The sequence below is a fragment of the Camelus ferus genome, chromosome 8 (genome assembly GCF_009834535.1).
Source record: "Camelus ferus isolate YT-003-E chromosome 8, BCGSAC_Cfer_1.0, whole genome shotgun sequence".
Classification (NCBI taxonomy): Eukaryota; Metazoa; Chordata; class Mammalia; order Artiodactyla; family Camelidae; genus Camelus; species Camelus ferus.
In genome coordinates this window covers 22,339,302-22,366,365 of record NC_045703.1, presented here as the reverse complement: position 1 = coordinate 22,366,365, position 27,064 = coordinate 22,339,302, and the positions used below count along the sequence as shown (strand labels likewise).

Here is a 27,064-nt window from a genome sequence, read left to right as displayed (position 1 = left end):
ATCATTTGTTCCGACAAAGTCTTACCACTTTAAAGACCCTGGGGACGTTTATCTGCCTTGCCTTTGGGGCTCATCCTTGTCAAATCATAAGATATAAACATGCCCCTTAACCACCAATTGAGAAAGTTGAAGCCACTCAAAGTATAAAATAGCTCTTTCCTTAAATCTTTGTCCTCATTTTCAGTCTTTCTTTTCATTGGTAGGGAGCCTTTAGTTACTGTTTATGGAAATGAATTTGAAAGAGTAAACAGAGGGACCTATATGAGATGTTGAATATTCCATAAACTTACTGTGGTAATCATTTCATGATGAATGTAAATCAACTTTTATTAAGCCATGCACCCTCCATTTATACAGTGCTGCATGTCAATTACATCTCAATAAAACTAAAAGGAAAAAAAGAATCTATAATATACCTGAAATAGTGGGAAAACAAAGAGTAAATGGAGGAAGAGAAGAATGAGGTTAAGAAGGAGAGAGGTATTTAAGTATAGGAGGTGCCCTTTTGATTAATTTAACATATATTTGTCAAACATTGACGACTTGGTCACCAGAGTATAAATTTTTTGGTGACAAAGAAGCCATTGATACTCCTTATTGAATCCCTAGTCCAGTGTCTGGCACATTCGTTTTTGCTCAATTAATGTTAGTTAAATAAATGAATAAAAAGATGAGTGTTAGCTTGGTTTCTACTTCGACCAGAGAAGGAAAGACAAATCCAACATAGAGCTTGCTCTCAAGCATTTTATATCCTAATGCGGATGAGAGAAGTCCCTCAATTGCTACAATATGGATTGAAGTGTAGTGGATTCCTTGGGGTGCACACAAACTCAGTTGTGGGAATTCTGAGATGAGAAAGTATATATTCGAGTGGGTGGGGTCAGAGGCACAGATCAAGAAATAAGTGATGGGGAAGGAAGCATTTAAGATGGTCCTTGAAAGATATTGAGACTTAGACAAGTAGGAATGGATCAGGAGGAGATGTCTTGAGTGAAGGGAAACCGCAGGGTGTTCAGAGAAGAGCAGATAGATGAGAAACATAGTGGGGGTTCGGCCAGAGAGGTATGCTGGGGGCCTTGGGTCTTGGAAGACTTTACCTGCTTTTCCCTGAATGCACGATGCTCTTCCGTGGTTTGAGTAGCTCCTCTCAGTCATTCCCAGTAAAGGCACGTCCCATAGAGATGAGCCAGCCAACCCCAATGGGTGAAGAAGAAAAGAGGGAACTTGCATAGGAACCCCTTCATCCTTCCCACCAAAGTGCCCCTCCCTCTCCCCTGCCTGATCCGTGGGACTTCTGGGAAGACTGAGCCGGCTTGGATCTGAGTGAGGAGGGGGGATGGGGGGGGGAAGTTTGTGGCTAATGTGTACGCATCGCTGCCCTTTAATATTGTGAGCTCCTGGCATAGAGGGATTGTCCCATTTAGCTTTGTGTCCACCCCCACCAGGGTCTGATACAGAGGAAAGTTTTAGTAGATATTCATTGAATGAATGCATGTGAATAAAGTTCAATAAACCTTTACGTTTTCCTTTTGGAAACAGACACTCATAATGTAGTGATAGGGCTTTCATTAGACAGACACAGGATTCATTTACAAGAAGCAAAGATGTTGAAAAGTTTGGCCAGGAAGTTTCTTCATGCTGGCACAGCATAAAACACACCAGGTATGGGTCCAAGAGTGTGAGCCAGGCAGGCTTCTGTGTTCATTGTTCATTTCAGTTATGCTGAAAATCGTAGCAGGGGATGATAAATTTACCTCGGTCCTCTATCAGAAAGGTATAATTACGTGTTCAGTGTTCTCATTTGTTTATCATCTCTACAAAGCTGATTCACCTTTTTTTTTTAAATTAAAGTTTCTCTTAGTACACAGGAAGACTTTACAAATGTTCAATGTTTTATCAAAGAGTAGCTATAACTTGTCTTACGGATTATCTTAAGTATGATTTTTAGTAATATTACTTTGATTATTTTTAACTTCTTCTTGAAACTCAGGCTTTTGGATAGCATGACCACTTTCATTAATTATGTTAGAACTCATTCACCCTTTACGCATTGTAAGCCAGAAGGTATAAAACGTGAGCAGTTAAAATCTGTTAAGCATACTGCTCCCCAAGTACAGCCAGGCATATTCTGCTCAGTAGGATGTCAAACTGACTTGGCGGTGTACTTTGGTGCTCCAAATTACTAACACTAAAGACAGTAATAATACGATTCTTTTCTTTTGTTAGAGCAGCTCTAGGCCCTTTGAGTTAGAGGATTTCCACTCTTGGGCACGGTGACCCCAGGGCTGTGTGGACAGTGGGGACAGAGTGGTTGGGAAGACCTGCTTCGGGTCCTCAGACTTGGCCGCCCTGGGGTTTCCATCCCAGGTCCCTTGAGGAGTGGCACAGGTTAGAGCTGGAGGCTTGGGGGCATTTCTTCCAAGCAGCACTGCCAACAGGCTTGGCCAAAAGAGCAGAGTCTCTATGGGAGTGAAGGCAGTTGAGGTCTGTCTTTGGCAACCCCTGTCACCTTTCCACCATAAGGATGTGGCCTCATACTTTGGTGAGATTGCTGATCCTTATTCTGTTACAGAATTCACTTTCTTTTCATCTGTATTCTGTGAAATAACATTGTGTTTCTTTAAAGGTTGACAGGTTGACATCTTCAATGTTGACAAATATTAGCCCTTGTTTAAATTGAATAAATCACATGAATTCATTCTCTTCACTGAAGAGAAGATGCGTTCACAGCTTTAGTTAAATTCTTCTGTTCTTTCGGATTGTCTGTGAGACCTTTGAACTTTGCTTTCCAAAATTACCCTAGAATCAAAGGCAGGAACCCATCTAAGTGTAGAGGAAGCCCCACATCTCGTGCAGAACAGCGTGAACAGATTGGAATCCTCTGTCTCCGGGATAAGACTCATGAGGATCTGATGATATGATTTGCTTTATGGCATAAGACAGTTTTCAGATCTTGTGTTTTTGTTAATGCTATTCTAGGGCACAGATTCATTTGCAAGTGTTTTTATTGGATTCTCCAGAGAACCGTTTGATAAACTTCAAAGTACCAACATTTCTGTGGTTATAAAACAAGTGTCAGACTGCTTATCTATTTATTATTTTTTTTTGGTGTTATTTCTTCTCCCTTTTCTAGCTCCATTTCCCCCTTAATTCCAAAAGAATTCAGAATCTCATAATCAAGTACTTATTATTAAATATAAAAGGATTACTAGAAAAACAAACATCTTGACAGTGTCTCCCAAATCTGACCAAAACCGTTTAAGTCACATGGATGACAGAGACTCCACTCAGATTTCTCAACTACAAAGGATGCAGTGCATCTTTCTCTGAAGAAGGGTTTTGAGATGAATTTTAAATGGATGAGGCAGTTGAGACTTGGAGGCTCAACTGGTTTGCCCAAGGTGACTAGAGCTCTAGCTTGAGATATAGGTGACTAGAGATGTATAATTTTCTTCTGTGTATTTTTTTTCCTACCAGGCTCCAGATGGAAAGGAACACATAAGTCTTCTCATTTTTCACCTGTGAATAGTCTCCCCCCTCATAATCCACAATTATTTCTTTCCTGTCACATGCCCATTGGGATTTCCCAGCCCTGACCTTAAATAAATCTGAGCCCCTCAGGAGCTCCTCGTGTCCCGTTTAGAGGTCATTGCACCCAAACACGCTGTCCTGCTGCTTTCTTAGTGAGTGACTAACAGTCCACGGGGGTGTCACAGGCCTGTCTGGTGCTCAAAGTTACAACCTCCCTCTTCTATCAAGGGGACGGAGAGACATTTCATAAAACCTTTCAAAACTGGTTAAATCGGCGGTCGTTAAGATAGCCAGCTCTATTCATTCCTCTCTTGGACTGTTTCCCCATTAATAAGAAATATCTTCCACTCACTTCTGTTTGTCATTTATGACAATAGCAGACTCTTGTGGAGGAAAAATGTGACTTTCTGCTTTTAGGCTTAAGTCTAATGAGTCCTCCTTAAACCTTGCCTCTTGAGTTTCCTGATGCTTTTTTTTTCCTCCTCCTGGAGAATATTTCAGCAGTGTTCTGGATTCCCCCCCCCCCTTTTTTTTGAGAGGACAGCATGAGCCTTCATGTGATGGGCCTGCGACGGCCACGTGCATATTTCAGTGATAACTCCCAGTGTCCAGTTTCCTCCCACTGGCCTAAAACAACATAGCTCTTTATTTTGGGGTTAGAACTTTTCTCTGGGAAGTGGCACGTTTCTGAGCCATATTCACTAAAGGAGAAATTCTCCTCCCTCAGTGGGAGACTCTGGACTATATCTCAGTTTGGCAACATTAGCTAGTTTCAACCATGAGAGTCTGCCCTGAGGTTTTTGGGGGTGCCCTGCAGAGATGCTGAAAACCCTCGTAGGTCTCCACTGTGACTTTGCTTCTGAGAGCTGCTGTGAAGAGACGATGGGGGTTCCTCTGTGGTGGATCCTGACTTCCGATATCTGTAAACTCTCCTGGTACCTATACTGCCTCCAGTTCCCTCTGGGGGTTGTTCTTTCCCTCCCTTAGTCCGCGTTCTGTAGATGCTGCTGCCCACAGTGGTGCATGTGGGTCTTGTGCCTGAGCCAGCCAGCTGCCTCCAGCCCCTCAGCCACAAGGGCTGCTCCAGGGATGACCTGTGATGCAGAGCCCACAGACGCAGTTAGACCTTTCCCAGGCTCCTGGGAGACACGCAGGGGCTCTGTCCTCACGGAGTTGTGAGGAGAAGAGGCAGCATTGCTGTGGGCATCCCGCATCCACTTGGAGGCTGAACCTGGAGCCAGTGCCAAGGATGCAGCGCTGAGGAGTGAAGAGTGAGAAATGGGTCCCTGATGACACTGTTTAAGCACTGAATCAAGCTATGTGAAGCTTGTCTCCTTGGTTACACCGCCAGTAAATGATCTTTTCTTGCTTAAAGTGATTTAAGTGGTTTGAATGGGATGTTTGGTCACTTGTAGCCAGAACCCTGTCTGATAGACTCATGGTGGTCAAGAAATAGCGTGTGTGTGTGTGTTCTTTTTATTCTTCAGGAATAGAACAAAAAGAAGATGAGAACTCACTCATTCCAAAAATGCTCTTCAGCAGATTAAACTGTTACTTAGAATGACAAACTAGAATTAGTAAATTAAAAAAAAAAGCCTTGTGAAATAGAACATTTAAATAATGTGTAAAAATTTCCATGATGAAGATTGACAGTGTCATCTCATCTGCATCTTTTTAAGCGATGGAGGCAAATCTAGATTTTTGGAGGGACCCGAAGAATAAAAGTAGAAAAATATAAGAAATTTTATTAAAAAATAGGAAATAGAAAAAATATAGAAAATAGAAAAAATATAAGAAAAAAGATTTATAGGTCACTAAAAATCACAGTGAAAGCTCAGCTTTTAAACATTTGTATCAGTTATTCATTCTTACCCACTGGCTATTCCAGGTTATTTTCACAGTTTGACCCTTCCTGTCAGCTATTAACTAATTTGGGGCAAAATACAGTTTGGTGTAGTAAATAGACTTTGTTTGAAAATGTGGTTCATTGTTTAACCTTGGACAGGTTTCTGCACCTCAACATTTTAGAGATACTATTCGGAACATAGCGTATGGGAGACGCCTAGACTGGGGTCTGGAATAAAGTGGGCAGTCAGGAGGGCGAGCAGCTGCTGTATTTTATCACTGCTCTTACTAGAAACTTGTGTCTCCCCATACATGTCCCCGTTTTCACTAGTCCTGGTCAGGGAGTGCCTCGCCTATGGTCGGTCTTTCCTGATGCTGTGGCATTAGCTGCTTTTCCTATTGACTGATTGTCAACAAAATGGCCACTCCTGGAAATTCTTATTTCTCCTCACCGGTGATCTGTGGACATCTGACTTTTATTATCAACAAAGAAGAATATAAAATATAGTTACATAAGGCAGAACTGAGGGATGAAACCACAAATGATGGATTGTAACTCCCCTCTGTGCAAACAGGGATACCCGTAAACCTCTGGTTATCTCCTGCTGAACTGTGCTAAAAAGTTTGAAATGATGCAATGGTTAACTGATATTATTTTCTTATAAGCTACCCCAAGGATGGCAAATACAAGACTTCTGTGACCATCTCCCAATCCCCTGTCACTCCCTGCTCTCGGAGCCTCAGAGTCCTTCTTAACCCAGAGCACCCAGCAGTCACCAGTAATGGGATGTGAGTGCTTGAGTTGAAAACATTTTTCTCCCTTCATGCCTAGATTTCTGCTTTTGGAAATTTTATTATTGAAGTTGCTTACATATTCTGAACATGTAAGTGTTTTAACATGTTATTTTGAAGTGTTTTAAACTTTTCTTGTAATTCCCTACATCCTTGGGATTTTAATAGGAGGGGGTATTTGCACAGCCATGAGGCTGGGAGCGTCTGGTCCAATGACTCAGTTTCCTCCTTTCATGAAAAGGGGCCAATCTTTCTGCAACTGCTTTCTGTGTTAGTGCAACAGATATGAACAATGGAAACAAACAAAAAAAAAAACCCATGTCAAATAGGTAAAAAAAGAATATAAATCTGGAGAAGCAGTGGGGGCAGATATGACTCTGAGAGAAGAAAGTCAGGGAAAAGACATCATAATCCAAAGTCCTGGACTCGGTTTGGATTAATCAATAAACAAACATGTATTGGAACATCTGCTAAATGAAGTGCTGGGATGCAGAAATAGCTAAGAATAGTTCTTGCCTTTGAGAAGCTCAGTCTGGTTAGGAAGACAGATGTGTAGAGCAAAACCTGTAATTACCAGGTACGGTGGCAAGGGCTGTGGTGCATCTGAGGAGAGTGAAGCTATAGGACTGAGTTCCCGGGTGGACTGATGATATTGGGTAAAGGGGTCCCTCCTATTGCTGCCTCATGTTGGGCTGTTTCGGAGCCCAAAGATTGGGTATGAATAACTGAGTTGTTACTTGACTTGCTCTTGACCTGTGTGAAGCCCTAGTGTTCCCGGTGAGTCTGGGGAACTAACTGTGGTGCTGACTAATTGAAAAACTCAGACTGTGGACTCCAGCAGTCCTAGCTCCGAATCCTGACCTGCTGCTTACTTTCTGTGTGGCTCTGGGAAGATAAATAACCCCTCTGACTCCGGTTTCTTAATTTAGTGACTTCTTGTGGCAATTCAAATCGAGGATGTCCCTGAAGTACCTGGGGTATCTTAGATGAGAAGTAAATTAAATTTATTGTTATTAATTTTGTTGTCATTATTATCAGGCCAATGGTGTTGAACTCTGCTCCAACATTTGTGTTTTATTTGTCCACTTCCAATTGGAAGTTTATTGTTTCAAATTACAAAGGAAGTGATGAACTCAACTTGGGACCAAGAGACAAGGATTGAGGACCTGGCAGTGGTTGGGCAGACTTTTGGACTTTGTGTTTGGGTTGGGAGCTAGGGGTTGAGAGAGAAAGATTCTGATTGAGGGAGCGGAACCACAAGAGTGGAGAAGCGTAGAGGTCTAGGGAAGGATGACCCAGGCATGGGGCTAGAAGAGGAAGAAAACTGACATGGAGAAGAGTCTGCTCTGAAGCGTTCTCCAGGGGGCCAGAGAACACTGTCTTAGACTTTGGGGACAGTTTTGTTGATGTGTTGACAGCTAAGGTTAAAATGATGTTTTCTTTTGAAAATCCCACGTGTGTAGAAAATGAGCTCTTGCTGAATATTTCAGCTTCAGTTTCACTTCTTCCTGCATAACCTGTGTGTGTGTGTGGGTGGGAGGGGAGGGGTGTGGGGGGTTCTGGTGTGATGTTTGTTTGTTGGCTATGTGGCATCAATTGTATCCTACAGAAGGGAGATCTCACAGGACACAAGAAATGATGCAGCAGGGAGCAGATCATCACAAAAATAGTTTTATTTGTTTTGTGAACAAGCAGCAGTAGACAGAATCCAGCACACCTGATTGATGGGGAAAGTCATTGGGCAGACGTGGCTATCATTCAGTCAGTGTTCTCGGAATGTGGCACCATTTCCACCTGGATTCAACAGTTCGGGGTTGGGTAAAAGTTCTAGCAGGTCAGGAGAGAAGATCACTAAGAGCTGTATAGAATCTGAAAAATTCCAAGTAAGTGATGAGAAGAAGCATCAAACAGGGACATTTTCACTTACGCTAATAAGCTATAAACATACCAATTGACCAAACAAGTAGATTAGGTGGGAATATTACTAGTTAACATTTCCCCATGTAGTTCAAGAAATAAATCTTTGAATTTGGTATAGTTATCTCCATTTTAATGACTCAGAGTTTTTGGGTAGCTGGCTCAAAGTCACCGTCTGGTCAGGGACCAAGATTGGCTGAGAACTGAGTCTGACCGGTACTCGAGAATGAACTCTCAACCACTCAACTAAGCCTCGTTAAAAGATGACTCACAATAGCAGTCCTTCAACACACACTCGCACACACACAAACAGCAGATTAGGAGTTGACAGCTGAAGCAAGACCAAACGATATCTTTCATAGATCATGTCTACTGTGTAGGACCAATGCCACACTTTGTACAGTGTACCTTTTCATTAGAACATGCAGATCGAAAGCTACCTTTACCTAGTCGTTTGTATAATCTTGTTGGTAGAAGAGCAACTGTCTAATTGAGTCTCTCTGTTGCTACAATGCATTTGAGCAGCTTGGGTCACAGTGACTTTACATGGCAGGGGATCAGCTAAAACTCTTTCTTCTGGATTACTTCACCGTCCGGAATGCCATGCTCAGGCAAACACCGGATGTAAGGCTAGAGGTCCTGGGAGCAGACACACTTGCAAAAGGTGGAGAGCAGCCGGCTTGTGAGAGGGGAGGTTAGGGTCGCCCTCAGACCGTCCCTGGTACAAAGTGTCCGAGGAAGAGATGCGTGTTACAGGGCAGCCAGAAAAATTTTTAAAAGGGGGATTTGTATCATCTGTTAATAATCTCTTTTAAAAGTCTGTCTTAGTGAAGCAGAGTTTTCTTTACAAAATCAGGAAATTGGAGGCTTGAAGTCCACGTGTGTCCCAGATCCTTCTTAAATATACTGAATTACAGATGTCTGCCTGTTCAGTGAGTCCAGGAAGTGCTGGTTGGCACTGCCGGTTGTGAGGGAAGGTCAGTGATCACAACACTTCTGGGTTCAATTCTGGGTTCTGACAGTCACAGAAGACAAGGGGAAATGGGATGGGACAGGAGTCAGGACTGCAGCAGGGGCTGGAGTGCGGGACACAGGCTACTCTCCTCGCCCTCCTGAGCCTCCAGACCCAGCCTGGCTTCTGCGACCCGGGGACCAGAACCAGGAACAATGCAGCAAGGAGCCTGTTCTCAGTCTCAAGTTGAGCCCAGGGCTGAAGGGGTAAAACACTCTACAAGGACCACCCTCATGTCTTCAGAGAATTCTGGCTGGCGGCTGGGGGTCTGAGGGCAGGAGCTGTGCAGCGGGATTGCCTAGGCTGTCTTACAGAAGCCGCCTCCCAACACATCTCCTCCTCAGTTCTACCCTCCAAGTGAGAGGCAAGCCACAGATATTATGGATTCTGTAAGAACTGTAATATTTGCCCCTCTTCCATGGTAATTCAGAGAACATGTCATCAGTTAAGTTTAGATGTGAAAAATCTTAAAGCATTGTTTGCTTTGGTTATATATTAATACCTCACTTTTCCATTTTGTGGAGTTGGCTAGTGTGTACGTGTGTGGGTGTGCATGTATGCATGTATAAGTAGACGTGTATGTTTTTGGTTTTTTTTGGGGGGAAGAGGGGAGATAGGTAATTAAGTTTATATATTTTTAATGGACATACTGCGGATTGAACCCAGGACCTCGTGCATGCTAAGCACACTCTCTACTGAGCTATACCTTATCCCTTGTAAGTGGACATGTATGAATATAGATACATGTTAGCATTTACCCCCCTTTGGTTTATAAAATAATGATATTCATATACACATATGTCATACATATATCTGTATACACATGTGCATACTTACACACCCATTGGTTTTGTAAAAGAGCACGCCTGTTTTATTAAAGAGAAAACTAGGACTCTGAGAAATTGACTGACAAGCCTGAAATGGCACTAATAAGATGCACAGGCTGGATAAGAACTCAGAGCTTCTGACTGAGTCCGGGGCCCTTTGAGCCCCGCCCCCAGTTTTAACTCAGTGTGAAGCCCACTGACTGCTCGCTCCAGGCACGCCGGCGTCAGGACTTTCCTGGGGTAATTAGCCACTGGGCACAAGTCATCAGAAAGAGAGATTGTGCCACAACAGTGCATGCAGAAGGCACCCCATGCCCTCGGGGTCCGATTTCACTAAGCTTGACCTCATTTTGATAGAACTGGGGGTTAGGCTTTTAGCCTGACCTTCCACGGTGGGGAGTTAAGTCCACAACATCAGAGGCGGTGTGTTGTGAAGGAAAGAGGGGGTGGGTTTGCAGCTACACTGACCTGGGTTTGAATCCTGACTTGTGCGCTTCTGTGTCCTTGGCAAATTCCTTTGTGAACTTGGTGTCCTAATCCGTGAAGTGAAGATGACAGTGCCTTTCAGAGTTGCAGTAAGCGGCTTGGTGTGGCGGTGAGTGATTCACTGTCGCTATTATTACTGCCACCAGATGGACAAGTAGTCCAAGACGTGGAGGGTAGGGTCCTGCACTGCCATTGCCTAAGCGTCCCAATGACCAATTTTTAGGGACCACAATGTCAAGGACCTGAGTGTTCCTTCTGTCTTTCCTCACCTGCGAAGCCTCTGTCTGGCTCTCCCTGCCCATCTATGCGTTTTGTTGATTGGATCACTGGGGAGCTGCTATGGCGGTAAGGCTCAGCAGAGGCTTGCAGAGCTTCCCTCCTGCTCTGGGGCTCCTGGTGGTTGCCTCTAAAACCTTGTCCTTCAAAATGTGAACTTCAACTGTGTGGGTATTCCGGGAACTCGCAAATCCTAGATGAATTTATACCCACCACAGACCTGTGTCACTGCAGTAGGAACAGGATTTCTAGTCACCCCACCACTTCTTGGGACTCATCTTGGGGGACCAGCTTTGACATCCTCTTTGTGTACCGCGGCTGGCAGACAGCAGAGGGCATCTGTCACCTGCACTGAGAATGCCAAGGGCCTCCCTCTGCACTCCCCAGAGAGCACAGTGTTGAGAAATAACCCATCCTCCGTGGTGGCCACACTCACTGCTGCTCCCTCACCTTCTCTTGTTTCAAAACGCTGCATTTGTTTCACACATGTTTGTTCCTGACTCCGCCACCTCCCAGGTCTGCTGGGACAGCCCGTTGGTCTTTTGTGACTTCTGAGTGAAGAGGGAGCTTTGGACTCGGAGGAGGTGGCTTCCCCAGAAAGCCTGGAGACAGCCTGCAGTCACTCCTCCAGGCCTTTGTTGAGAGAGGCCTTCCAGTTGGGTGTGGAACTTTGGTTTATTAAATCTGATGAGTTCTATATTTCTGCCACATGTCACAGATCACCCACGTTGACTGAACCCTGCCAGAGCTGGGCGGCTGTTACCCTGAAATGAAGCCAGATTTTTTAAGTGGGTGGGGGTAATTCCAGTTTGGTGCAATAAATTATATGGTTCTGCCTGATTTGCTTTGCTCTGAGCTGGGAGAACTCATGATGGAGCATATCTTGCAGTGTGTGTGTGTGGGTGGGGGGGTGGAGCCGGGGTGAGCAGCTGGGGGTCGACGCGGGGAGGGAATTACAGTTTCCTATAGTGAGTGGGTTGGAGAGTAGATGCAAACATAGCCCCTGGCTTTTCTTTTCCATTCTTTTCCCCAACTCAGCCTCTTCTTTTTATTTTTATGCTTGCAGAACTTGGGGCTGGCTTTCTAAAATTCCAAGAAGAAATTTGGGGACCAAGTTAGCCATGAAAGGTGATAGAATTCCTTGCACTCCCGTTCACTTCTCTGTCACAGAAGGAAATTTGGAAGACTTAGAATACCGAGAAATAGGCCCTTTAGAAGTTTTTTTTTTTTTTTTTTTTTCCTGCCAGGAGGCTGTTGGGCTTTGAGGAAGGATGTTGTGGGGGGAGAATCACCATTGGTTCTCATACACATGTAAGTTTGATTAGTTTTCTGGGAAGATGAGCACGGAACAGCATAGAAAATAAGGTTTAAACGATATCTTTTTCTTAATTAAACGGGGGATTAGAATCATCTGGACTTTAGCAGCAAGGGATTAGCATATAAAACACATTATGGGAGGGTCCAGAGAAGACTGAAGGAAAAAAGTCTGCTTTTAAATCCTGACTCTGTAACAGTTCCTAATCTCTCTAGGACTTCCTTTGTTCATCTGTAAAAATGGGAATAAAATCCACCTCACAGGACTATCATGAGGTTATTTGAGAAAACGTGGGTGAGTTCTACTGTGACATCAAGAAAACTCAGTAAACATTTATTTTTCACTCTCACCACAGTTCTGAGGGGGTGGATTCAGGCTGTTGTCAGGGACATTCATCTTCTGTGACTTTTGAAAGGGCAGGACTGAGCAGTCAGACCCAACTGTGTGACTTTTCTGGCCTTGCAGGTCAGTAGGATAGCCTACAGATATAAAAAGGACTTTTGTAGAGAAACTAGAAATCACATTTTGAAGACACTTTGTGTTTATAAATGTGCCTTATTATTTCCAAAACAAACAGATTTAAATAAGCCCAAGAGTGTATTCTTCATTCAGAATCATTGCATAAAATAAGTTCCCGGTTGGGAACCTTACAAATAAAGTTTTAAAAAATTTTAGTGAGATCCAAAAAGCATCTGAAAAATTCCTAAGTGAATTAAACACTGCCCCCTCCCTGGTTCAGAGAATTCTATGACATCCATTTTGTAAAAATTTGCCTCAAAAATCAAACCTTTGGAAAATTTTAGCTGATCAGAGTGGTGAAAACTTCTTTCTCATTGAAATACTTCTCTGCACTTGTACCTATGTGGGACTGAGTGGGGTTGAAGGCGGCTGCCTCAGGATGGTGGAAGGAATCTTGGGCCTCCTGCTCCATATTATGGGATTTGTTGAAAGCTTGGACTCTGGGGAGAATCTCTGCAATCCGAGTAAAGATGAATTGCCTTTCTTCATTGATCTCTTTGTTTTATTCTGGAGAGTAAGCTCTCTGCTTTCTGGAGAGCGTCTAAACACCTATTTCAGGTTAAAAAAAAAATCTTAGCATTTTGGCCTCTTATAACCTTGTGGACAAAAAGCTTAAGCAAACTTTTCAAAAGCTGCTAGGTTAAAAAGAAGATTTATAATCCTTTGGCAATCAGACGAAGGATGGAGCTGGGAAGACTTGTTCATGGTCACGTGGGGCTGCCCTGTTAGAGAGTCCTTCCTTTTGCTTGAACCCATTGCCCTTCTAACTCTAGGCTTCCCAGCTGTTCCCCCACCCTCAGTCCTTTAGTCTTCCTAAGCCAGGACACTGTCTTCATGTTCTCTGCCTGGGAGTGGCCATTCTCCACCAGATACTCAATCTTCCCAAGATACATTATTACGGGAAATGAGCTAACAATAGTGTTGATATCTGTTTGTCTCAGCTCTATTTTCAGATTCCCTGACTATGCAAATATTCACTTTTCCTATTGAAATTGTCCACAATGATACCTTCTCTTCTGTGCAACCTGCCAAAATGCAGACCTTATTAAAGGAATGTATTCATTTAAAATCTCTTGAGTAATAGATTTTGCTCTGTGGAATTACATGGAATTTGCTAAGCCCTTCCTGAAGCATTTTGCTATAGAATGCCACATATATATATCTACTTGAATTCCCCCAAACTGCACTATTAGTAGAACAGACACTTATGATTTCCCAAGTATTGTGGAGAGTGAGTTGGTGCCAAAAATAAAGAATTCTTTTCAAAATGAGAAAGAAAATTAGGCAGGCTTTGAAGATAACTGAAAAACCCTACAGCCATCAAAATGAACTGGAATCTTTTAAGAGCTCCCTGCTTGTTCTCATAGCCAAAAGATTTTATATTATTTAATTCCTTGGACTCTAAATATGTTTCTTTTACACTTTTCTATTTTCTACATCATTATAACTCAGTACTCATTGAACTCCCTTCTTGTGCAAGAAGACATATATTCCACTGGGCAGGATTGAAATGGACAGAAAAAGGGCAAAGGACTTTATCAGCTCTGACCACATCGCTGTTCTGTTTTTAAGAATGATTAGCTTTATCTTTGAAGTGGATCAGCGTTGATGGAGAAAGGATTTGGGGGCGGGGGGCCACCTCAGAGAGATTGGCACCTTCTCTGGCAGAATTTAAGGTGAAAATATAACTATACTTAACTATATTTTGTCCTCCATATATAATTTTGGACAATGAGTAATTATTTTCCATCCTCTATCAAAGAACTTCCCTCCTGATTCTTACTTATTTCTCTGATTCATTCAATACACACTCGCTGAGCATCTCAGTGTCCACAGCACTGGTTTAGCCACAGGGGGAAGCAAAGCCGTAGTAAATAGTCTTCCTCCTCCAATTTGTTCACAGGTGCAGTTAGGGAGGAAACATATAGAACACGGTATATTAAGTAACAACGAAGAAATAAAAGAACAAATGAAAATATTAAATACAATAGGATCCACGTCGGTGCATTTTCAGGTTGCTCAGAGGGAGGAGAGAGTACCAATGTGGAGGTGGCAGCTTGGATGAGAGGAGAGAGTTTGATGTGTTGGTTATTCACACACGTGTTTGCACACACTCATTTTCTGCCCTGCTCTGAGTCTTGGAAGGCTGACTTCCATGGACTGCATCACTGGCTCCCTTGCACTCTGGCTTCCTATTGGTTCAACCAATGGTAGGCTCACCATTGGTTAAATCAACAGGAAGGTGAGTGGAGAGGCTGGCTGGCATCTTCCTCTGGTCCCTCCCTGCTTGGCTGAGACTTTGGCAGCAGCTGTATGAGCCTCTCCACGTTTGGTTATAGCCCTTGTCAGGCAGCCCCTCTTCCAGATAGCTTGTTCACTGTGCACATCGCTGTGCAGACGGAGGGGATGACAGAGCTTCTGTGCTGTGAGTCCCTAAGCACTAACTGCACCTCTGAAAAGAGTCCCTTCATTTGCTATGGACTTTGGGTGCCATTGTCCTGCCTCCTGCTGGGACTCCAGCAGTGGGATTGACACTTGAGGTTTTTCTTGGTGCAGAAGACAGTATGCATGGAGGCCAAGAGCAAGAACAAGCTTGGGCGAACCCAATCAGAGCAGAGGGATGGGTTACATGAGAGGGTATACCCCACAAGGTAAGTTTGGAGAAGATGGTAGAGGCCAGGTAGGGAAAGACATCAAATATCAAGATGCTGGCATCCTTCTGAGAAAAGGAGAAGTCACAGGAGGTTTGAGGGTAAAGAAATAAAAAAACAAAATAGTGTAGAAAATTCAATGTGGTGGTTGAATACGGATTAGAATAGAGAGAGACTCAGTAAGAGAATTCTTTGGGGAGCTATGACAGAGATCCTGGACTTTTTGTTGAGGAGGTGTCTTGGTCTGTCATGTAGGAAGCACTCTTGAGAACTTGGGGTTCCAGCCCTACAGGCACCTCCAAGTCTGAAGAGGTCACAGTTTTGGTGTCAGCTGAGACTCCCCAGATCCATGGGAAACAATCATTGGCTTCTTTTGGGTAATTGAATTAGAGAACATCTTAGCAGCTGGGAACACACCTTTGCACAGTGAAAATGACTGAACAAATGATCCAAAGCCTTTGCAGCAAGGAACATTTTAAAGGGGACACGTTTTCAGCTTAGGAATATGTTTTGAATTAGGGATGTAAATATTACATTTCTTACAGATGTTGGAAGAGCATCTGCATTTCCCTGCCTGGTTTCTGGTGGCTGCAGCTGTGCCCCACTGTTAAGTTGAGGTCTAGAAGTCCTGAAATTTGGATGATGCAAGCGGTAACGCTCTGAGGTTTTTGGTCCTCTGTGGACAAGGTTGGAGATTATGGGGACCTTTCAAGGGACAGTTCTCAACTTTCCTGATAGAGTCTCATTTGAAGCCCCACAGGCAGAGATGGTGTGGAGTAAGATCTCCTAGTGATGCCCATGGCTCTTCCCCCTTCTGTGTGTGCATAGTGGACTTTAATATGGTACCGTCCTAATAAAAAAACAAGATGCATAAAGATGCTAAGAACAGTTTGTCAACAGTGGCACTGTTGACATTTTGGGCCAGATGATTCCTTGGGAGCTGTTCAGTGCATTGCAGGAGGTTTCGTGGCATCTTTGACATCTACTGCATAGATGCCAGTAGCCCTCCACTCCTCTCTCCTGATTATGACAACTAAAAAACATCTCCAGACACTATGAAATATTTTGTGGGGGCAAAACCGTGCCTGGTTGAGAACCACTCCTAAGAGAAAGCGATAGTAAAAGTACTGTCTTTGGTAAGTTAAAACAGTTCTTTGCAAGTGACCAGTGATGCACATTTACGAGAAACTGATAGCGGTAAGAGTGTGGTGTGATATAAATAAAATGGCGAGAAATTGATTGACCTGTGACCTCAGCCACACCAGCATGGTCAGCTAAAGACGATGAGAGGCAACACGGCTTCTAGCTAGGTAGTGTAGCTTTATGTTTGATGATCACCTGGACCATCCATGGCTATTTCACATCAGCTTGGGAATTCCTTATTGGTATCACCATGGAGGCTACTGATGCCTTGTTGCTGTTTTATTGTACAGCCTTGGAGTTTGAGTGTTCATTCAGGACAGGAAGAAGAATTCAGGCTTCTCTGTCCTTATAAGGTTTTGGAGACCCTCTAGTAGCCAGAAAGGTCTAGGAACCTCTAGATCAATGTTTTTCAACACTGGCCCATTAGTTGTGTCCCATTTGTAGAACATAAAATCATTAGTGGGCCATGATCAAAATGAAATGAAATAAAATTGAAAATACTAGATTGCATCACACGAAGTATGAGTAAATATTGAATTGACAACTTTTGAAAAAAATTTTAGTTATGTGTGTGCAGGTGTGTTTGTGGAATAGGTTGTGATTTCTTACAATGAGTCATGGTTACATTTTGGAAAACAGTTCTCTGTATGGATGGAGAGAGAGAACTTTTAATTGTTCACTAATGGCAAATCATTTTGTTTGAACCATCAGGTAGAATAACCTTTGGCTCTATTTAACCTATAACTCGACCACTTTCCTTTGGGTTATTACAAAGTAAAGAGATAAAATACTTGATTATGAACAAGGCATGATGCTACAGGCTGTGGGGAGTTTAGAGAGAAGAGAATATAATTCATGCTTTCAAAATTTAAGATGCAAATTTCAAATGCTGGCTTATGATGATGATGAAGCTTTGCAAGTTCTAGATAAGAAATCTGTGGAACAGGGATGGGCTATTGGATGACTACAGAGGTCTCTGAAGGCTGGGACTGCTTGTGAAAGCTGCACGGGGGAGGGAGGATTATGTTGTGCTTGAGCCCGTGACCAAAACGAGATGTGTGGGTTTGTATGGGAAGGGGAGCTGGGGGCAGTGCAGGCAGGTGGTAGAGGGTAAGTGGACAGTTTGCCAGGGGGTTTTATCTAGGCAGTTTAGAATTAATTCTAGAGTTTTGTTGGAGCCAAGCTTGGAGGAAAGTCCAAGGGAGTTTGACTTTTCTTCTTAGTTTAGGCAAAAGCTTTGGGGCAGGGTTTCTAAGATGAACAGGGTATTTAATTCATTGTTTCACTGAACAGTAATTATTAATCACTTACTGTAAGAAGAGAAGAGATGAGTGAGGTAAAAAGGTGCTTAGTACCTGGTTCTTTACTCAGATTTCTTGAAGTCCTGAGAGAGAACCCTACATACAGGTAGCCTCTGGAGTCATACAAAGGATGAGTCACAAGCATTCAAAGGAAAGGGAGATTGATTTTGCCTGATCCTTCTAGGATTTTTCTTTGCAGAGATGGGCAGGGACTTCATGAGTAGAGTCAGAGGTAAGGAAGAGCAGTGAAATTACCCACTTGGGCTGGGGCGTATGCACGTGAAAGAACATGTTTGAGGGTAAGACTGCTGCGGCCACTGGGACCCCAAGTAGGAAGGCCTTGGACTTCAGTTGGTGTGTGTCCTCCTCTTGGCAGGCAGGGCCACCCGCCAAGACTCTGTCAACCAGGAGACACGCCATCAGAACTCTGCTTTAACGTGAGCAGTCTGGAGGTCATGTGCAGAATGGAGTAGAGTAAGAAAGACTGGATTCCATAGCACTGCACTATCAACTTTTATTGTACTCCATCCTTCATCATCCTATGACGTCTAGGGTGAACCAGGCTTTTATGTACCTGGGACTGAGGGCACCAGGTGGGCATCAGCAAGTTAATAAAGAATAGCAAAGCATGTCGGTCACTGCTATGTGTATTGTTTATTGAGTAAATGACAAATAAAAACAAAAAGAGGGTTTTTTGGTTCAACTGCTTTTTCTTTGACCTGTCTTTTTTTGTTGTTCAAACATTGAAAAAAAAAAACACGGAAGGGCAATATTCAGACAACTCCTAAAACATGACATCAAGTCTCCACTTTATTTCTAGGGCTCACAGCCCTGGAAAGCAGCTTGTACAACACCAGATTTCTAGACTCTTTGTATTTCCTTGCCTCTGTGGATCAATAAATTAAGTAACACGTTGATACCGAGATAGCAGATGAACATCTGTCGGGGAGAACTGGTCCTGAGGGCTTTGCGCTTCGGTATGGAAAGTGTTTGATCTCGGTGTGCTGTCATAAAAGATGGGAGAGAGTTTATTATCTTTTATGATCCTGACTTACTAACAATACCTGACAGGGTGATTTTGTCTCTGCCTCTGGTTGGAACTGGGGATGTTCTCGTTGGCGTATGCCTGTATGAGGCACAGAACTTGCTGGTGAAACATCAAAATGAGATACAATATGCCTCTGGCAGTGGGATTCAGAACAGCTGCAGGACTTTCTCCTATAGGGGGCTGGCAGGAAAAAGAAAAATGGAGATTAATATATGGATGCTATAGACTAATCAATATAGCATTCTATATATTAATAATGTTTGCCGGCTCCAGACATTGTCTAATCAATACCGGATTCAGGGGCTCGCGATGGTTTGTAACACTTGGTGTGCCCATGATCCGGGGAAGGGGATGTCCATAAATGCTCATCCTGTGCATTCTCTGGTGTCTGGGCAGTAAAGTTGCTGGGACCTGGAACTTGATTAAAAAACTAACTCTTGACTTTCCCTAACGAGAACCAATCCGCAAAGAGGCTGCATGGCCCACTGTTTTTCCTCCTTTGTCTGCCCCACACTTCTCGTTTCTGATTCGTTCAGTGAATCCCAAGAGGCATTTTCCCGTGAGAGAAGCAGAGGAGAAGCCGGGTGCAGCCGCCAGGGGGAGCCCGTGGGGCAGATCCCAGATGATGCTGTGAGCCTCTGAGGTCCAGGAGAAAAACCCTGATTTCATGGAGTTTTCGGATTAGAGATGATTGTAAACACTTGGGAGACTCTCTGAGCGCAGACACTTGTAAAACAATAAAAGTACAAACGAAAATCATCGAATGCCATGGAAGAATGTTATTGAGCTTAAGTTTGAAGGCACAGAGAATGATTTTCTCTCTTTGGAAGGTTTAATTGCTAGGAGGCAATGGTGAGCCTCCCAGCTATCCTTGCAAACAGGGAAATTAGAAAGTAGCATACATAGACAGAGGTGCTGTGGGAGAGGCATTTCAGCTTTCATGGAAAACTTCAGTATAAAAAGTGGGTTGACTTTGATGCAGTCGGTGGTCATAGAGAACCTTTTCAGGTCCTCCTGTACACTAAGTAAAAAAAAAAAAAATCATCAAATTAAGCTAAGACTTACAACAGAAACAGATAAGCAAAACTCTCACCCAAAAGTTCAGCCCTTTTGCTTTTGACAACTCCTGCCTCCCATGCCCCCACCCCGCCGCCCCCAAAACATAGTTTGGAGACATCATTTGGAGACTGAATCTGCTGAGAGGTTGCCAAGTACAAAGTGTGTGCACACACATGCATCTAACAAGCTGGAAACCCAAGCTGAGGTGGCAATTTGCTCATAAACCAGATAATTAAGGATGTGCCAAACTACCTGTGGGGGACCCGGGATTTGTCAGTGGTTTTTATTTACTGTTTAATAGTATAGCATGTTATATAAACCTTTAAGTAAAACAATTTGATTATTAAAAAAATAGCCTTTTCAAAGTCACAGCACTTCCCCTACAGATTTCTAAAATCAGAGGAAAATGGGCAGCATCAATAAACACGGGGACTTATGTCAATAAATGTTCTGCCCACCCGGATACCTTGTTACCCGAGAGGTGTGTAAGGGCCAAGGTTTAAGTAGGAAGATGTTGGTGGTTCCCCTTCTTCTATCACTAGGACTTGAGAAATGCAGAGGTCTTTAAGCACAGATTTGAAAACTTCTTTTTCTCATGGATCTACCTCAAGGGTAGTCCTTTCTACCCAAATTTTTTTGTTGTTTAAATGTTTTCTTATTTTTTAATGTTTCTTTTTGCTAATGGGACTGGAGCAGTGGTTCTGAAATTTGGCTGCACTCTGGCATCATCTGGAAAAGTTTAAAAAGTCCCGATGCCTAATTCTGATCTAATTAGCCTAGGATTTGATCCCAGTATTAGCATTTTTTAAGAAATTCTCCAACTTGAATGTGCAAAGTAACAATCTGGGAATCCTTGCAGAAGCTGACTGAACAGGTGGGTGGAGGGGAGTGGTGTCTACATTCTTAACAAGCTCCTGGGTGGTGCTGTTGCTGCTCACTGAGAAAACACTTCCTGAGTAGTAAGTGTCTAGAGGGGAAGTGGATTTGGAATGAATCTTTGAACTATGAAGGTTGATATGGAAGAGAGATAGAAGGTGGTGTGCAGGGCTCTTTCCACTGTTCTCATAAGTTTTCCATCATGGAATTTCTGGCCCCACTGATCTAGATCCTTTCACTACTTCTAGTCTAGGTAAGTCCTACTGGAAGGAAAGATTTTCCTAAGACAACAGCAGTCTGCTTTTGAATGCACCATGCTGAGTGGTGCTTTACTGAGGCTGTTTCTAGGGATGGGTGGAGGCAGGGAAGGAAAGAGAAAGCACCTGTTCTAACCCTGGTTGAGCATTTACTATGTGACAGGCACTCTGTCAAGTTCTTTGCACACCTGTGTGATTGAACCTGGGAAGGTGAGATTATTGTTTCCTTTTCACAAATGCGGAAGCCAAGTCTGAAGGGGAGAAGTTACTCGACTAAGAACAGAATTAATGGCGTGGGGAGGGGGATGATGGCTCTGTGTTGTCCACCCACACTTTTGGGATCCCCACTGCTCCCTGCTCCACCCATAGTACTTGTCCCTCTTTGGGAGCCTGGCTTGTCCTGTTGGGGTGACCTTTCTTCTCATTCTTTATCAAGATGATAAAGTCTTCTCTTTGGCTGGCTCACAGCTACTCTGGTAAACTGACTTACATTCACATATTTTAAAGGGTTTTGTGGGTTCATTATCATTGTCCTGTGACATAATTATTAAGTGTTCTCTCTTTTATCTTCATTTTAAAATGATAAAGTTCTGATCGAGTTTCACTCTTTGCCTCGTGGCTCTTAAGTGATGCCAAAGTAACCAGTCCGTTCATTAAGAAAACAAATCTGTCAAGTGACATATTTGAGGTCTTGTGGAACAAGCAACTGCTTGACTGACAATGTTGTTTTCTTTCCTCCCGTTTGGTTGGCATCGGATGAACCCGACCACAGAATCTTAAGTACTTATTTTAAAAAACCTGCCCGCTGACTTGCATCCAACCCGGGTGGCTTTCTCCGTGCACACAGTACCGCCATTCATCACTGCTGGCTGAGGAGGACGCAGAGGTGGGGAGGGGGCGTTCGAGTCTGAAGTCTCAGGCGGGCCCTCCCACTCTCAGCCTGACCCTACCCCTTGGGGAGCAAGATGGGGATTTTTCTCTTCTTTTTCCCTATTGAGACTTTCCAAAGCTTGGGGGCACCTACTGGGCAGAATATTTGTGTTGGGGAGAGTACAGTGGTTCTGATGGACGCATGAAACAGGTAGCGAGGGCTTCGCCTGCCACTCCCTGCCTGAAGCTGTCTCTCCCCACAGCTGCAACTGCTAAAACAATCTTGTTCTTTTGTTTTCCACACTTCAAGAAAGGCCTTCAGCCAAACTGTTGCCCCTGACCTCGCTTTATGTTTCCAACGTGCCTTTTATTAACTCCTTTTTCATATGGTCCATATGGAGCCTGCCACCAGATGAGAAGGAGGTGAATTTTGCAATTCTGATGGAAAGAGCAGCGGTGAGCCACGAGAGATGCGATGAACAATTTTTGTAGCAAATATATCTCTCGTGTCGATCTGAGTTCCATTGGGGTAAATGAGCTCCAGGCAGAGATGATTTAAAAAAAAATGCATTCAAGTTGTACAAGCCACTTAATTAAAAAACAAATGCAAACAAACCTACCATTAGCCACGCATTCGAAGCCTTCCTTGAAGGAGAAGTCATTTTGACTAGAAGATAATTGAAAAGAACTGCAGGAATAGGCTCTGCCTGGTGGTGGAATTTTTGCTTTTGTTTCTTTGTCTTGGCAATTCACTGGGGCAGAATTAGGAAGGAGCTGGAGTACTGTATAGCTTTAAAAAACGAATCCAAATGAAACTCCATCTTGCATGTCCTTTCATTGATTTCTAACAGTCCTGTTCTTTACAGAACAACAGCCGGGAAAATAATTTCTGTCTATGGAGGAATGATATACTGCCACTTCCCCCCCCACCCCAAAACCAAAGTTGAACTTTTTTCCCCGTTTTTCCTCCCGGAGTGTGCGCCTGTGTGCAAGGGTGTCTATCTAATTGGCCACAAGAGGGAATTAAACTAAATAAAATCACTATCCACGGGGGGCCTCTAAATATGCCTTTTTAATTTGAAAATTTTTGTGGGTTACAGTGTAATTCAAGCTTTTCAAGGTTTATTAGTGCATAGTTGTTCTCGGGGCTCCCAGAGCTCAAGACCCCCAGTCCGATACGCCTGCCGCGGGGTAATAGAGGAGCAGAGACGCCTTTCATGTGCCGATCGCCCTAAAGTGACACAACCTCCAAAAAGGCCTCCCTCCAATCAAACACATATTAATAAAAGTGACTGAAGGGAGATGAAGTTGGTAATTTGTGCTGCTGACTTGACACCATGTTCGTCATCCCCGGTCCGAGGAATTCTGACAATTCGCGGCTCAGCCCGGGGGATGCGGGGCTTGAGGATAAAGATGTTGCTGGCAGATCCGAGTAAATGCCAAAGACTTGACGCGCCCGCGGCCAGGGAGTCAAAACACGCCGCTCCGGGTAATTAATTGCTGCAAGAGGAAACGGACCAATGGCGCCTTCTGCTGTGAAACTGTTAATGGAGAACTTATGGAGAGAAAGTCAAGTCCTCCCATCCAAATTGGAATGTGAAAGAAATCTGTTGGAAGGTGATGACAGAAATGAAGTAAAACAGTTGTTTCCTGATCCGCGTGCCAGGTGTGTCTCATACTGTGATAAATAAGATCTGCGTCTTACACTCCAGAAACTGGGAATATTACAAGCGTTTATTATGGGGAGGCACCAAAAAAAAACCCCAAAAAAACAAAAAAACAAAAACGCTCAAAATGCTTTGTTTCTCCTGGCACCAAACAGCTAACAGTTACCGCACAAAAGCCTGGAGCTGCTAATTCCTTTGTTTAGGTTCTAGCCAACGTGGCCTATTAAAAGCTTACATTCAATTTTATTGTTAAGGTATTTATTAACTGATTATGAAAAGACATTAAAAGACTCATAATTAAGCTACTAAGTGGCTCCTTACCTTGATTAATTCTTCCCTTTTCTTACACAACAGAAACCGTCTCTCTGCTTTGAGGAAACTGTTCACTCCCATGGCATCATTTATTTCACCTCTCACCTCTGCTCCACCAGAGCCTTAAATTCAGGGTGTCTGTGAGAGCCAGTGGGTTAGGGTGACACGCATTTCCCAGTCACTACAGTCATGTGCAGTGCTTGTGTCTGCCTGAAAACCATTTCCATGTTTCACCCGCCGAGGGTGTGCAAATGACTCCTGGCAGGTTTTCAAAGTGCCTCACTGACTTCTTGCTTGTTAAGAGGCTGTTGCCAAAATGTTCATGGTCGTACATGTGCAAATGGACACGCAAGTGAACAGGCAGGGTATGTGCTGTACCCCACCAGGGCACTAATGTATCTTGTTTGTGGCTTGATCTGGGCTTTCCATGTTAAAATGATCGTTCTCCTGAAATGGTTTTCCTTTTTAAAAAGTATTTTAATGTATTTGATTGACCAGTTGCTTTCTCTAGAAGCTTCAGGAAGATCTTTGTAAGGAAAAAAGAAATATTTGTGAAAAACTCTTGGACATCCTGAGTCCAAGATATGTATATAGGGGATGGAGGGTGTAGCTCAGTTGTAGAGTGCATGCCTGGTGTGCACAGGGTCTTGGGTTCCACCCCCAGTGCTTCTGTTAAGGGAAAAAATAAAAAAATAAATTTAAAAAAATCTGCCAAAATTCTACTTAAAAATATATCTTTTTGACAATGGAATTTATTTGTTGAAACTGTTTGAAAAGTTTTTTTTAATAGCAGTTGTTCATTCTTGGGTATTCATTGGCTGCAATACTTCCAGGAGTCAAAGCAGGATCTGAGACTAAAAAAATAAAGGAATTGTAATAACTTTGAAAATACAAAATATCTGGTTACTGTTGAATCATGTGTTTTATTAAAATCTTCGATTTCAGTATCACACCCCCTACCCCCCGCTACTGTTCAGTCATTTAAAATTGGTTTAAGAGATGAGGAAGCCTAATTCTTAAAGAGGCCCCTTAAGTGTATTAAGGAAGTTAAACACACTTAAGTAGAATTGCCTGAAGAATGTGTATGACTTAGAAAATGATCAAATATCAACTACAGCTATGCTTCTCTCAAAGATCAGCTGTAATTTTTGTGTTCATGTGTACCATCAGGAATTTATAGAATTAGTACTAAAATTTTGAAAGCGATCTCACCTTTTTTTTTTTTTAATAATGTGAGCATGGCCAATTTGAGGAAGTTGAAACTTGGTATCATTTGACTTTTTTTTAATGTTGTTACTGCTAATTTCAAAAATTTAAAATAAATGGTAACTAAAACTAATGGTCTTACCCCGCACGGTAATCTCAGTGTAAAGTTATCAAAATAAGTGTTGTTGTTTTCCATTTAAAGTTGTCTTGTTTATTTCATAAACATGTCACTTGAGAGACTGAATCACTATTTCTGAAGTAAAACTAGCTTTTCTTATGTGAATAGTATTTTGAATAATATTCTTTATGCAATACTTGTTTAGGAAAAGTAAGAATTATTGTGTCTGAATTATTCTCATTGGAATTAATGCACCAGTCATTTTCCCTTCATTAGTAAAAAAACATAAAAATGGGATTTTGTAGTTAGCATGCATCTTGAAAATGTCAGATCAGCCTGTTTAGTTTTCAGTCTTTCAACAGGGTATTTCTTTCATTCATTTATTCACTCACTTACTCATTCAACAAAGACTGAGTACCTATAATGGGAACTTTTGGACCCTAAAGACTGGTAACAGTAATAAGGCACAGTCCTTGTCTTTACAAATCTTGGCTGAACAGAGGACTGTTTCAAAAAAAAAGACTTGAGGGAAAATATGACCCACCTACTATTTTATTTCTCCATACTTTGAGCTGAGAATCAGAATAGTAATTCTACAAATCATTCATATTTGACTATGGATAAAACCACCTATGTCTCATCTCTCATGCCAGAGTCTCTAGGCCTCTCTTCCATCTTTATCTATGGTCAGTTCTCCAACTCTCACACCACATGCCTCACATCTAACACATCCACAGCCCACAGCCCTTCCCCATTCCTTCCTGATGTCCAGTCAGTGTCAAACCACAGCCTCTCTGTCTCTAGACGGTCTGCTTTGGGCAGAGGAAAACACAGCCCCGCAGAGGGTGTATCTCCTTCTGAGACCTCCCCTACGGGATTGTGTTGGGTTCTATGCTCAAAGAAGGCTTTTGAGCAAAGGAGGCAACTGAAGAACAGTAGGACGTCCCTTCGGAAAATCCCCCAGTCCTAGGGGTCCAAATGGGGCCGGTGATGGGGCCATGAAGGAATTGTCTCTTTGTAACAGCACCCTGCCCCCCATCCCCACCCTGACTGCCCCAAGCCAACAGTATTTGCCAGGCAAATATTATCTGTGCCAGGCTGCAGCCAGCACCCCTCCCACCGCCTGAGTCAAGGCCTGTTGGCAGCTACAGAAGTTAGGTGTCGCTGACTGGTGCGTAATTATGGCGGACAGAAAAATGTAGACGTGTTAGCAAAGTCAATATTATGGAGACCTCTGTCTTTCCAAATATTGTAAGTAAAGAATACTTCTAGGGTATAGCCAATTACATTCTGTATTTTTACGACCAGTCACAAATGTATTTTTTATTAGCTGGTGTGTTCAATGTTTTGAATGCAGAGTCCTTATTTCAATCTCATTTTAGTTTGTGGTAAGTGCAAAAGGATTTTTGCTGACTTGAAATAGTGAAGCTGCTCTCTTTTTAACTGAACGGCGAGGCCCGTGGCGCTGAGAGTTTATTCCACAGCCTTCTGCGAGTCTCGACTGTAAATTAGTCTGTGAAGTGGTGTTTATTGCTGAACCGGGAGGTTAAGACAGCCTAATTATATGTTTGTGCGGGAGAAAACACCCGGCCCCACCGTGAGCAATTATCCTGTTCCCTTTTCACAGCTTCATTTAGCTCCAGCTAAGAAGAATGAGGAGATGGCCTGTCTTCACCGTGAACTTAGCTACCACGCATTTTCAATGTTAATTAGAAATTGTGTTCACTAGAAGAGTGACTTCTTCCACAACTCAGCCTGCAGCCAAGTGGGGAGTATCTGGCTAAGGCGACTTGAAGTGTCTTTGTGGATTAGACCTCTAATTCCACCCATGGGGCAACAGGCAAGTGAGTCTCTTGCCAGACTTTCTGCTTCATTGCATGGTGCCATTTTCTGTTCTTTATACAGTTAAAGTTCTATATGGCAAGAGAGAAACTGTTAGAGTCCTGGGGCTCTGTGTGTGTGTGTGTGTGTGTGTATTTTTTTTAGAAATGAAAATCCTGCTTATCCTAAGGGACTTTTTCTTATGTTGAGAAGGA

General features: G+C 43.0%; 1 long non-coding RNA gene across 10 annotated transcripts in view; it reads left to right on the top strand.

Annotated features, from left to right (window-relative positions):
• The window catches only part of LOC116665292, a 335,340-nt gene that overhangs the window by 182,429 nt on the left and 125,847 nt on the right, over positions 1-27,064 (top strand). Inside the window, exon 4 of one of the 10 annotated variants that reach the window (XR_004321835.1) lies at positions 26,656-26,872. The exons of the other annotated variants lie outside the window; for them this stretch is intronic. This is a non-coding gene — a long non-coding RNA (uncharacterized LOC116665292). The remainder of the gene's footprint in view (positions 1-26,655; positions 26,873-27,064) is intronic. 10 annotated transcript variants of the gene reach the window in all.